At 44.2% G+C, this 13891-nt stretch overlaps 1 protein-coding gene across 1 annotated transcript in view; it reads right to left on the reverse strand.

The window, feature by feature from the left end:
- LOC130355967 (protein spinster homolog 1-like) overlaps positions 1 to 13891 on the reverse strand; it is a 47346-nt gene extending 33455 nt beyond the window's left edge. Inside the window, exon 1 of the mRNA XM_056556908.1 lies at positions 13799 to 13891. The gene's annotated coding sequence lies outside the window, so the exon portion shown is untranslated. The remainder of the gene's footprint in view (positions 1 to 13798) is intronic.

A 13891-nucleotide genomic window follows, 5' to 3' on the forward strand; every position in this document is an offset into this window, starting at 1 on the left:
ATCTTGGTTCCCTCAGATTCTGGGAATGTCTATAGATTTTCCTTGCATCATACCAATTCATCAGTCCATCCTATTAGATCTGTCAGGGAATCAACATCCTCTGATTTCGTCAGACCAATTAGTCTGTAGTAGCCTGGTTCATCTCAGGTCATCAGAACCTGATTTTGATCTTTCAAAATCAGCTAGAGATATCCTCTCGGATGCGTGGGCTCCAGGTGCCAGATCAGCTTATGGATAAGCCTGGAAAATTTGGTCTAATTGGTGCATACAACGGAATTTGGATCCCATACATGCATCTATAACTCAAGTCATCAATTTCCTTTCAGATTCTTTTGATGGAGGTAAAGCTATCATACTATTAATGTATATCGTTCAGCCTTTTACCATGCACCAGTGCATGCTTTACCATTAGGAAAACACCCTTTAATGTGCAAGTTATTGAAAGGTATTAAATATAGAAGATCCCCTGCTCCTAGATATCAATGTACTTGGAATGTCACGGTAGTCTTAAATTTGATCAAGTCATAGGGAGATAATGATTCCATACGATTCCATTATAAACTCACAATGTTATCATGTCTCATTTCTTTTAAGAGCCGCAAAGTTAGAGCTTTAGATATTTCTCACAGACAATTTTCCCCTCAAAGAGTTATAGTTTTCCATAATTAAACAAACTAAGACTAACCTTTGCATGTTTTTTTTACCCAGCTTTTCCTCATTAAGAAAATGTATATGTTCGTTGCTTGAAGTCTTACAAACTAAAAACGCAAACTCTTAGGAGTCATTCGACTTCTCAATGACCTATCTCCTTTTGCAGACCTCATTTACCGATATCTTCTCTAACTTTAGCTAGGTGGATAAGACAAGTCATGTCTCTAGTAGGTATCAATACTTCCGATTTTGGGGCCCATTCAAGTGCCATGTCCACTAAAGTTAGACAAGCAGGAGGGTCTTTGGCAGATATATTGAAAGCTGCTTATTGGTCATCGGAATCCCCATTCAAAACTTCTTATTTTAGACCTAAATGTTTCCATGTCTTTATTTTAACTGTAGATTTCGAATTGTATATATTTTCATTAATGTATAAGCTTTAAACAAGAATAATGTGAGTCTCCTGTCTTGTTATAAAATTGGAGATTTTCCTACCCTTGGTGATGGAAAATATAGATTTTATTAAAGACAGGAGACGAGCATTATCCCTCCCATGTACCTGACCCTATCTATTTTATTTTTGTTTGCTTCTTTCAGCCTAAACAAATTATAACTCTGGGTTTCCAGTTATTCCTTCTTATATAATGGATCACTCATTCTTAAGATGACCTGCAATTGGTTCAAGTTCCGTTCATTCAGTTTTCAACACGTGAACTTCAACTTTATATTATTCTCATCTACCACTTCATCAAAGAAAGAGGGGGGGGGGGGGGCTTCACCTGAGGGGTCCTTATATTCACCTGGACTGTACCATTACTGATTAAATACTGGACTTAACCCCTTAAGGACCAAGGATGTATGAGATCCAGGCATGAGCAGTCAAGGGGCACAATCATCAATCACTGGTTTCCTATGAGAAACCAGTGATCAATGTAAAAGATCAGTGTGTGCAGTGTTATAGGTCCCTATCATTTAACCCCTCCCTATTTTTTCCAGAAGTACGACAAAATCAAACCTATATAAGTAGGGTATCATTTAAATCGTATGAACCTACAGAAGATAAGGTGTCATTTTTACTGAAAAATGTACTACGTAGAGACGGAAGCCCCCAAAAGTTACAAAACGGCTGTTTTTTTTTTTCAATTTTGTCTCACAATGATTTTTTTTTCCGTTTCACCGTAGATTTTTGGGCAAAATGACTGACGTCATTACAAAGTAGAATTGGTGGTGCAAAAAATAGGCAATCATATGGATTTTTATGTGCAAAATTGAAAGAGTTATGATTTTTTAAAGGCAAGGAGCAAAAAAACGAAAGTGCAAAAACGGAATTCCCCCCCCCCCCATTCCTTAAGGAGTTAATGTACTGCTTCAACCTTTTACTTGTTAACTGTTTATTAACTCTTTGTTTGCTGCTATCAATTCAGTAAAGAAAGAATTTAGCATAATGCTAGTCTCCTGTCTTTAATAAAATCTATATTTTCCGTCACCAAGCGTAGGAAAATCTCAAATTTTTCACTAGCAGAATTGGTTGGTGCTATATAAAAAAAAAAAAAATCAGTATTAAAATAAATGTTATGGGCATTAAATGCAGAACAAATCAGTATGGGTAAGTTACTTTAAATGGGCACTGTCAGATTCAAAAACTTTTTATATGTTGTTCATCTTGGCAAAACCATAACCTTTCTTAGACACTTCATTTAAAAAAATGTATTTCCTTTTTTATAGAAATCATGGCTTTTAAAATCATGGCTTTGTCCAAGCTGAAGCACAGGCATGGACAAAGTCCAGTAAGCGAAGATGGGCTAGCACTACTCTCTGTTCTCTCCTGTCTGATAGTACTCCTCTGTGCTCTCTCCTGTCTGATAGTACTCCTCTGTGCTCTCTCCTGTCTGATAGTACTCCTCTGTGCTCTCTCCTGATAGGACTCCTCTGTGCTCTCTTCTGTCTGATAGCACTCCTCTATGCTCTCTCCTGATAGGACTCCTCTGTGCTCTCTTCTCTCTGATAGGACTCCTCTGTGCTCTCTCCTGTGTGATAGTACTCCTCTGTGCTCTCTCCTCTCTGATGGGACTCCTCTGTGCTCTCTCCTGTCTGATAGTACTCCTCTGTGCTCTCTCCTGTCTGATAGTACTCCTCTGTGCTCTCTCCTGTCTGATAGTACTCCTCTGTGCTCTCTCCTGTCTGATAGGACTCCTCTGTGCTCTCTCCTGTCCTATCTAACAGGAGAGAGCACAGAGGAGTACTAGCCCAATATTGATTTTTTAATAGAAAATTATAAAAAGGAGTGATTTTTATTTTTTCTCATCAGAATTTTTCAGGGATCAGTTTGGAAGTGGATTTGAAGGGCCTTCATATTAGAAATACCCCACAAATTACCCCATTATAAAAACTGCACTCCTCAAAGTTTTCAAAATGACATTCAGTAAGTGTGTTAACCCTTTAGGTGTTTCACAGGAATAGCAGCAAAGTGAAGGAGAAAATTCAAAATCTTAATTTTTTACACTCGCATGTTCTTGTAGACCCAGTTTTTTAATTTTTACAAGGGGTAATAGGAATAAAAGCCCCACAAAATTTGTAACCCAATTTCTCTCGAGTAAGGAAATACCTCATATGTGTATGTCAAGTGTTCAGCGGGCGCAGTAGAGGGCTCAGAAGGGAAGGAGCAACAATGGGATTTTGGAGAGTGAATTTTGCTGAAATGGTTTTTGGGGGGCATGTCGCATTTAGGAAGCCCCTATGGTGCCAGAATAGCAGAAAACCTCACACATGGCATACCATTTTGGAAACTACACCCCTCAAGGAACGTAACAAGGGGTACAGTGAGCCTTAACACCTCACAGGTGTTTGACGACTTTTCTTTAAAATGGGATGTAAATTAAAAAAAAAAAAATTTTCACTTAAGTGCAGTTTTTTCCCCCAAATTTACCATTTTTACCAAGGGTAATGGGAGAAAATGCCCCCCCAAAATTTGTAACCTCATCTCTTCCGAGTATGGAAATACCTCATGTTAGGACGTAAAATGCTCTGCAGGTGAACTACAATGCTCAGAAGAGAAGGAGTCATATTTGGCTTTTGGAAAGCAAATTTTGCTGAAATGGTTTTTGGGGGGCATGTCGCATTTAGGAAGCCCCTATGGTGCCAGAACAGCAAAAAAAAAAAAAAACACATGGCATGCTATTTTGGAAACTGCACCCCTCATAGAACGTAACAAGGGGTACAGTGAGCCTTAACACCTCACAGGTGTTCGACGATTTTTGTTAAAGTTTGAAGTGTAAATGCAAAAAAAAATTTTTTTTTTCACTAAAATGCAGTTTTCCCCCCAAAATTTTACATTTTTACACGGAGTAATAGGAGAAAATGACCCCCAAAATTTGTAACCCCATTTCTTCTGAGTATGAAAATACCCCATGTGTGGACGTCAAGTGCTCTGCTGGCACACTACAATGCTCAGAAGAGGAGGAGCGCCATTGAGCATTTGGAGAGAGAATTTGTTTGGAATGAAAGTCAGGGGCCATGTTCGTTTACAAAGCCCCCCGTGGTGCCAGAATAGTGGATCCCCCCGCATGTGACCCCATTTTGGAAACTAAACCCCTCACAGAATTTAATAAGGGGTGCAGTGAGCATTTACACCCCACTGGCGTTTGACAGATCTTTGGAACAGTGGGCTCCCTTATTACATTACATGAGGGATGTCGTTTCCAAAATGGGGTCACATGTGGGAGGGGGGGTCCATTGTTCTGGCACTATGGGGGCTTTGTAAACACATGTGGCCTTCTTCAAAAGCCCAATGGTCCTCCCTCTCTTCTGAGCATTGTAGTTCGCCCGCAGAGCACTTTACATACACATATGGGGTATGTTCTTACTGGGGTTACAAACTTTGGGGGGGCTTTTTTTTCCTATTTTCCCTTGTAAGAATGAAAAGATTAGGGTAACACCAGCATTTTAGTGGAAATTATTTTTTTTCATTTTCCCATCCAACTTTAACCCCTTAAGGACGCAGGGTTTTTCAGTTTTTGCATTTTCAATTTTTCCTCATCACCTTCTAAAAATCATAACGCTTTCAATTTTGCACATAAAATTCCATATGATGGCTTATTTTTTGCTCTACCAATTCTACTTTGCATTGACAGTCATTTTACTCAAAAATCCACGGCGAAACGGAATAAAAATTCATTGTGCGACAAAACTGAAGAAAAAATTTCCTTTTTTAACTTTTAGGGGCTTCTGTTTCTACGCAGTGCATTTTTCGGTAAAAATAACATTTTATCTTTATTCTGTAGGTCCATACGGTTAAAATGATACCCTACTTATATAGGTTGGATATTGTCGTACTTCGGAAACAAATCATAACTACATGCAGGAAAATGTATGTGTTAAAAATTCTCATCTTCTAACCCCTATAACTTTTTTATTTTTCCACGTACGGGCTGGTATGAGGACTCATGTTTTGCGCCATGTTCTGAAGTTTTTATCGGTACAATTTTTGTATTGATTGGACTTTTTGATCGCTTTTTATTCATTTTTTCATGATGTAAATATGCTATTTTGGACTTTGGAATTTTTTTCTCGCGTACGCCATTGACCGTGCGATTTATTTAACAATATATTTTTATAGTTTGGACATTTCCGCACGCAGCGATACCACATATGTTTATTTTTATTTACACAGTTTTTTTTTTTTATGGGAAAAGGGGGGTAATTAATAATTTTATTAGGGAATGGGTTAAATGACCTTTGTTAACTTTTTTTTTCACTTTTTTTTTGCAGTGCTATAGCTCCCATAGGGAGCTATAGCACTGCACACACCGATCTCTTATGCTGATCCCTGCAAAGCCATAGCTTTGCATGGATTAGCGAGATAGGGGCTCGATTGCTGAAGCCTGTAGCTCAGGCTTGGAGCAATCAAACCCAGATCGGACGCGACAGAGCAATGTAAGGGGGTCTCTGCTCGCGTCCTAGCTGATCGGGGCATCGCGATTTTATCGCGATGTCCCGTTCAGCCTGACTGAGCTGCCGGGAAGCATTTACATTCACTTTCAGATGCGGCAGTAAACTTTGATCGCCGCGTCTGAAGGGTTAATAGCGCGCGGCACAACGATCGGTGCTGTTAGCCCAGGGTCCGGGCTATGAATAGCAGCCAGGACCAACCCGGTGTGACCCCATTTAAAACACCGGGCGTAGGGCGTACAGGTACGCCTACGTCCTTAACAGGTTAATGAAAATTCTTCAAACACCTGTCACTATACCCCTTGTTACATTCCGTGAGGGGTGTAGTTTCCAAAATGGGGTCACATGTGGGTATTTATTTTTTTGCATTTATGTCAGAACCGCTGTAAAATCAGCCACCCCTGTGCAAATCACCAATTTAGGCCTCAAATGTGCTCCCACTCATGAGCCTTGTTGTGCATCCGCAGAGCATTTTTCACCCACATATGGGGTATTTCCGTAATTGCGTTACAAATTTTGGGGGTCTTTGGGGGTCTAACATGTATGGGGTAACACCAACTTTTCCTTTTCATAAGGGGTAGAAGGAGAAAAAGCCCCCAAAAATTGTAACACAATTTCTCCCGAGTACATAAAATACCCTATATGTAGCCCTAAACTGTTTCCTTGAAATACGACAGGGCTCCAAATTGAGAGAGCGCCATGTGCATTTGAGGACTAAATTAGGGATTGTATAGCGGTGAACACAGGGGTATTCTATGCCATTGATTCCCAAACAGGGTGCCTCCAGCTGTTGCTAAACTCCCAGAATGCCTGGACAGTCAGTGGCTGTCCGGAATTGCTGGGAGTTGTTGTTTTGCAACAGCTGGGGGCTCCGTTTAGGAATCACTGCCGTACGATACGTTTTTCATTTTTATTGGGGGGGGGAGGGCTGGACGGTGTAAGGGGGTGTATATGTAGTGTTTTACCCTTTATTATATGTTAGTGTAGTGTTTTTAGCGTACTGGCGGTGGTTTACGGTGAGTTTCCTGCTAGGAGTTTGCGCTGCGGCAGAAAATTGGCCGCAGCTCAAACTTGAAGCAGGAAACTCACTGTAAACCTGCCCGTGTGAATGTACCCTGTGCTAGGATTTGTAGTTTTGCAAGATTTAGAGGGGTACACTTTGAAGATCACTGTGCAGTAGTTTCCAAACTGTGGCCCTCGAGATGTTGCAAAACTACAAATCCCAGCATGCACAGACAGTAAACTGCTGTGTAGGCATGCTGGGAGTTGTAGTTTTACAAGGTCTAGAGGGCCACAGTTTAGAGACTACTGCACAGTGATCTTCAAAGTGTACCCGTCTAAATCTTGCAAAACTACAAATCCTAGCATGCCCCAATGGCTGTCTGGGCAAGCTGGGAGTTCTAGTTTTGCAACATCTGGAGGGCTACAGTTTAGAGACCACTGTTTAGTGGTCTCCAAATTGTAGCCCTCCAGATGTTGCTAGGCAACTACTCACCGGCTTCCATAGTCTTCACCAGCCCGCTACCCGCCGGTAAGGGACCTCCACCGCTGCCGGTCACACTACAGTTCTTCCGTTCTGCCCGGGTTACCGTGGGTGGGCAGAACGAAGGAACAGAACTTTAACCCCTCTGCCCCTGATCTGCTATTAGTCGGTCGCTTCTGACCGACCAATAGCAGGGATAGGAGGGGTGGCACCTCACTCCTATCCCTTCAGGGGGACCGGGGGTGTCTTGGACACCGGCAATCCGCCTAATTTTCCGGGTCACCGGAGACCCGTATGACCCGGTCTGAATTGACCGGTGATTTCCGGCGATGTGCCGGGATGCCTGCTGAATGATTTCAGCAGACATCCCGGTCCGGTCCCCCGGCCGGTTAGTGTCGGGGACCAGAATTCCCACGGGCGTACCCATACGCATTACATCCTCAAGGACTCAGGACGCAGGGCATATGCATAAGTGTCAAGGAGGTGTGGCCAATGTCCTGGGGCATGTTGTAACACCTTCCCACTTTCCTAGTCCGCCCTCCCCTTGTGCACAGTGAGTTCAGCTTGTTGGCCTTAGCTGCTGCTTCAATGAGACAGTTATATGTTTCCCATGTTTCAATTTGATAAATAAAAGGATCAATGGGAGAGATTTATCAAACCTTGTGCAGAGGAAGAGAGGAGCAGTTACCCATAACAACCAATCAGATTCCTTCTCTCATTTTCAAAAAGTTTCTGGAAAATAAAAGCTGGAATCTGATTGATTGCTAAAGACAACTATTCCACCCTTCCTCTGTACAAGGTTTGATAAATCTCTCTCATTGAGTCAGTGCACTGTTCTACTGAGGCAGTGTTTCCCAATCGGGGTGCCTCCAGGTGTTGCAAAACTACAACTCCCAGCATGCCCGGACAGCCAAAGGCTGTGCAGAACAGGTTACCAGTGCAGTTACTGATTTGCATACTGAACCCTTTTAACCTCTTCAGGACGCAGGATGTATGCATACGCCCTGCATCCTGAGTCCTTAAGGATGTAGGGCGTATGGATACGCCCGTGAGAATTCCGGTCCCCACCACTAGCTGGTCGGGGACCGGACCGAGATGCCTGCTGAAATCATTCAGCAGGCATCCCGGCACATCGCCGAGACCCCCTCATACAGGCGATCGCCACAGTCCGCCGGTAAACACTCACCGGCGGTCTGTTGCGCATGCGGGTCACGTGGGTCACATATGACCCCATGACCCGGATAAGGATGATGATCGGTGGTGTAACAGACACCACCTCAGGGGTGTGGAAATTTTATAAAAAACTACTTGTCCACGGGACTAAAATGGAGCAAAATCTACTTGTCCCTCATGACGATCCACTTGTCTGGCCAATTTTCGCTTTTACGCTCTGATTTTTTCCTCCTCGCCCTATAATAGCCATAACTACCTTTTTAATAAGGATACCTTTTAATTTTTCAATAACATATTCTCTGAACCAAAAAATATATATATATATATTAAGGGAAGTGAAATTGAAATAGTAAAAGATAATTTTGAAGATTTGGTGGTTTTCTTTTTTACGCCATTTACCTTGTGGTTGAGGTAACATGTTAGTTTTATACTTTAGGTCGCCTAATTACAGCGATACCAGATTTGTATCGTTTACGTCATGTTTTACTAATTCTGAACTTTTTCACATTTTTTTAATTCCCATTTTTTAATCCATGTAGCTTTATTTTTTTTCCGCATACCAGGCTGTATGAGGGCTCATTTTTTGCGCCATAATCTGTTTTTTGTATCTGTACCATTTTGGTATTGATCTGACTTTTTAATCGCTTTTTAACTTTTTTTTCTGGGATATTATAAAAGTAGCAAATCTGTGGTTTGGTATTTTTTTAACATTTACAGTACGGGATACATAACGTTATATTTTAATGGGTTGTACAACTACGCACGAAGCGATACCAAATATGTTTATTTTTATTATGTTTGCATGTTTTCATATAGGAAAAGGGGGTGATTTGAACTTTTAACATGGAAGGGGTTAATGAAGCGGTCTTCAAACTGTGGCCCTCCAGATGTTGCAAAACTACAACTCCCAGCATGCCCGGACAGCCAACGGCTGTCCTGGCATGCTGGGAATTGTAGTTTTGTAACATCTGGAGGGGCACAGTTTGAAGACCACTGGGTTAATGTGTGTCTTTCAAACTTTTATTAAAACTTTTTTTTTTTTTTTTTGACTTTATTACACTTATAGGAGGAATCATTAGATTCCTCAGACAGATTAATAGAGTTCTACTGAACTCTATTAATCTGTGTGCTCTGTGATCCATTGATAGAGCCTAGTCCAGCCAGGATCTATCAATGACAGGGCGGGACAGGAGGAAGCAGAGGTAAGCCCTCCGGCTACCTTCATAGTGGATCGCCCCCCTTTGATCGCTGTGGGGGGGGGGGGGGCGATCCACCCCACTAGCCCACCAGGGCGCATCCACATCTCCCTTTAGACGCCACTGTCAGCTTTGACCGCGGCGTTCTAAAGGGTCAATAGCCAGCCGCGGCGATCACCGCATGCTGGCTATTAGCGGCAGCCCCCGGCTACTGAGAACAGCCGGGGGCTGCAGAGTATGGAGCGGGCAGGAATCTCGAGCCCGCTCCATACTCCCCTGTGAGCGCCGCAAGCATCTCCCCGTGCAGATGTGCCTCCTCCCCTCAGCTCTCCGAAGCTACAGCTGGGGGGGGGGGGGGTGAAGGCAGAGGACGCAGGTCTGTACGGGGAGCAAGAAGCCACGCCCCCTCATCCCCCCCCCCCCGCACGTCTGCAGAGCAGGGGAGAGAAGACACATACACAGCTTCTCATCTCCCCTGCTCTGCTACCGAGGACACAGGCTGCAGAGTATGGAGCGGGCAGGAGTCGGGAGCCCGCTCCATACAGACTGCAGATCGCCACCGCACTTGTCAGGTCCGGCCCTGCTTGCCCGAAGCCGGGCTAAGGGCCGGACAAATTCACCTGCCCGGCGCCCAAAACTGCTAGTCCGGCGTCGGGCGATAGGAATTCCACATCCCTGCACCTATCATCATCCATACAGTACTGGGGGGCAACACTGTTGCCATCCCCCAGTACAGCAGTGATTGGGCGGCCGTAGTGACCGCACCAATTGCTGCAATATGGGGAGGTAAGATCAGGAACACGCTGCTCTGTTCTGCCCACCATTACTGTTAGATCTGGTGTGCAAGATGGAGCCCATGCCTCCATTTCCCCTCTCATAGCAAAAAAAAAAAGTCTGAAAAAGTACCCCCTTTCTGTGGCCCCTTGGCACAGAAAGCAGTAAGGGTAAGCTTTAGATTAGGTAGGGACAGTTAGGAGTAAAAAAAAATATATATATATTTTTTTTGCAGCGTACTACTCGTAGGTGTCCGCGGTTCCGTAGCACGTTTAGCTGCGTGACCCCAGCCCTACCGGGTCACTGTGGTCTGCCGCCAGCATATTTTTTTTTTGGTGCAGACCTTTTTAGCTATAAGGGTGCGTTCCCACAGGGCGTATACGCAGCGTATTTGACGCTGCGCAAAATTTATGGCAGCAGCGGGAAATACGCTGCGTATTCCTCGCTCTCTATCCACACAGGGCTTTCCGCCGGCAGCCCTATGTGTGCAGTGAGTTTTGGAGGCGGGGCCGCACGTCACAGACACGCCGGCACACGCCCCCGCCTCCAAAACTTCCTTGTCCTCCTCATCATCTAGTTCTGATGATGAGCCACCAAGGTGGCGGAGTCACCGCCAAGCAGGTCCGCAAACCTCCTCTGCTCCTGACCCTGTGCCCCATGCTAGTATGAGTACCCCTGGCGCTCATACTAGTCAAGCCCCCCGGCCAAGTTCACTGGTGCCCCATACCGGAGAACTTGTCTGGACTCAGCCAGCGGACCATGAGCCCATGATTCCTGAGTTTGTTGCCAACTCAGGAATCAAGATTGACATCGTCGGGTTCACTGAAATTGACTATTTAAATTTTTTTTTCAGCGACGACTTTCTCAATCTGATGGTTGAGCAGACGAATCTGTACGCCCAACAGTTTGTCGACGCACACCCGGGCTCACTCTTGTCTAAGCCCAATGGCTGGTTCCCAGTCGATGCAGCCGAAATGAGGAAATTTTGGGGCCTCGTGCTGCATATGGGCCTGGTCAAGAAACCCAGTGTCCGGCAATATTGGAGTTGGGACGTCCTTTACCAGACCCCGCTCTACAATATGGCCATGGCACGTCCCTGGTTCGAGGCCATTCGGAAATGTTTGCATTATGCTGATAATGCGGCATGTCCCCCCCGAACTGATCCTGCATATGACCACCTGTATAAAATCAGGCCGGTCATCAATCACTTCGGGGCCAAATTTTGGCAGGCCTATGTCCCTGGAAGGGAGGTCGCTATTGATGAGTCTCTCATCAGCTTTAAGGGGAGACTCAGCTTCCGGCAATACATCCCTACCAAGCGAACGCGGTATGGCATGAAGATGTATAAACTTTGCGAGAGTACCTCAGGGTACACTTGCAAGTTTATGGTGTATGAGGGATGAAATTCCTATTCCTACACTCCTATCCCTCAAGGGGAGTCTCATGCCCTTACCCATGAAAACCTGTTGCTGGTCAGTTATAAGGCCAAGAGCGATTTCCTTATGCTCATCACAATTCTTGAGAACGGCAGAACCCCTGTCCCCGTGCAATGTACCGTGGGACCGGTCCTCAAGCCCAATTGTATTCTGGACTACAATATGGATAGAGTTGATCTTTCTGATCAAACCCTCAAGCCATATAATGCCATGCGGAAAACAAAGGTATGGTACAAAAAAGTTGCGGTCTATATGGAACAGGTTGCCATGTACAACTCTTTTGTACGGTCCCAGTACGCTGGCAAAACAGGGACATACCTGCAGTTTCAAGACGAAGTTCTAAAGGCCCTCATCTTTGGTGACCGCCAAAGAGCGGGTCAGAGCACCTCTGGAACTGTGGGCCCCCGGATCGTCCACGGCCAACACTTTCCAGTTGAGGTCCCCCACACTGGAAAGAAGGGACGATCCCAGAAAATATGCAGAGTGTGTCACAAGAGGGGGATTCATAAGGACACCACCACTTAATGCGACACTTGCCCTGATCATCCAGGCCTCTGCATTAAGGATTGCTTCAGGGAGTATCACACTTCCATGGAGTACTACATTTTTTATCCTTTCACCTGATTTTCATTCCCCAGAATTCGACTCCAATGTACCAGATAAGAGTACATTGTCTTACAAATTTTAAAACCAAACCCCCCCCCAAAAAAAAATCCCCAAACCTCTTTCCCAATACCCCTGATATCTCCCCCCCCCCCCCCAAAAAAAAAAATGGGTCATGGGACACAGAGTCAACAGCATTGGGGGTTTGCAGATGCCTCAAATGCGCAGCGCTCTCTCCCCACCTGAGCGGGGTGCGCATTTGAGGTGACAGTTTAGGGACAGCCACACACATCACATTCCCAGAATGATGATTCAGAGCATAGGGTTTGGGGCGGGCATAATTTTTACTTTCGGCTATACTCTGGATCATCATTCTGGGAATTGGCCTATCAGTATAAAAATAGCAATTTTCATCCCCCCCCCCCCCATAGTGCACTTCATCCATTCCTGGAAAATAAATTTAGGGAACACCCATCTGTTCCAAATGTCCACTTCACCCCTATACACCTTCCCTAGGGGGTGTACTGTTTGTAATAGGCGAACATGTGGGTGTTCCTTTCTTATATTTTCCTCTGAGTGTATGTAACCATCAGGTCCGTAAGAAACATTGGCCTCAAATGCGAAGAATTCTCGCTCATGAGCTCTGTCGTATTTCCAGGCGACAATTCGGAGTTACATGGTAGTTGTTTCCAGAAAGATGAAGCAGGGTATAGGTTGAAAATTGCAATTTTCAAAAGCTACCATTCATCCATTCCTGGAAAATAAATTTAGGAAACATCCGTGCGTTCAAAATGTCCTCTTTACCCCTATACCCATTCCTCAGGGTGGGTACTTTCTGTAATGGTGTCACATGTGGGGGTTTCATTTTTGTATTTTCCTCTGAATGCATGTAACCGTTAGCTACTGATATGCAATAGGCCTCAAATGCAAACAGACCTCTATGACTTCTGAGCCTTGTTGTGCGCCTACCCAACACGTTACTCCATATGTGGGTGTGTTTTCATAATCAGGAGAAAAGCCCTCCAAAATTTTTAACCCAATTACTCCAATTACCCCTTGTGAAAATGTTAAAAATTGGGTAACCCCAGCATTTTAGTGTAATAAAATTAAATTTTTCATTTTACAGCCCACTGTTCAAAAACCTGTGAGATATAAGTACTCACTGTACCCCTTGTTACCTTCCTTGAGGGGTGTAGTTTCAAAATTGAGGTCACTTGCCAGGGTTTTATTTTTAGCTTTTACGTCAGAACCTCAACCATTGCAATGCAAAGCACCACTTTAGGCCTCAAATCTCATCAGTGCTGTCTCACTCCTAAGCCCTGTTTTGCAACCGCATAGTGCTTAACCGCCATATATGGGGTATATTCTTATTCTGGAGAAATTGGGCTGCAAATTTTGTGGAGCTTTTTTTCTCTTACTACTAGTGAAACTAAAAAAATTTTGGTTAATCCAAGCAATTTAGTATTAAAAATCAAATTTTTCACTTTTACGCTCCACTCTTCAAATAACCTGTGAGGTGTAAGTACTCACTGTACCCCTTGTTACGTTCCTGGAGGGGTCTAGTTTCCAAAATGATGTCACATGTTGGGAACTTCTGCTGTTCTGGCTCCATGGGAGGTGTGAAAATG

This window comes from Hyla sarda, chromosome 2 (assembly GCF_029499605.1).
Source record: "Hyla sarda isolate aHylSar1 chromosome 2, aHylSar1.hap1, whole genome shotgun sequence".
In the NCBI taxonomy this organism is placed as follows: domain Eukaryota; kingdom Metazoa; phylum Chordata; class Amphibia; order Anura; family Hylidae; genus Hyla; species Hyla sarda.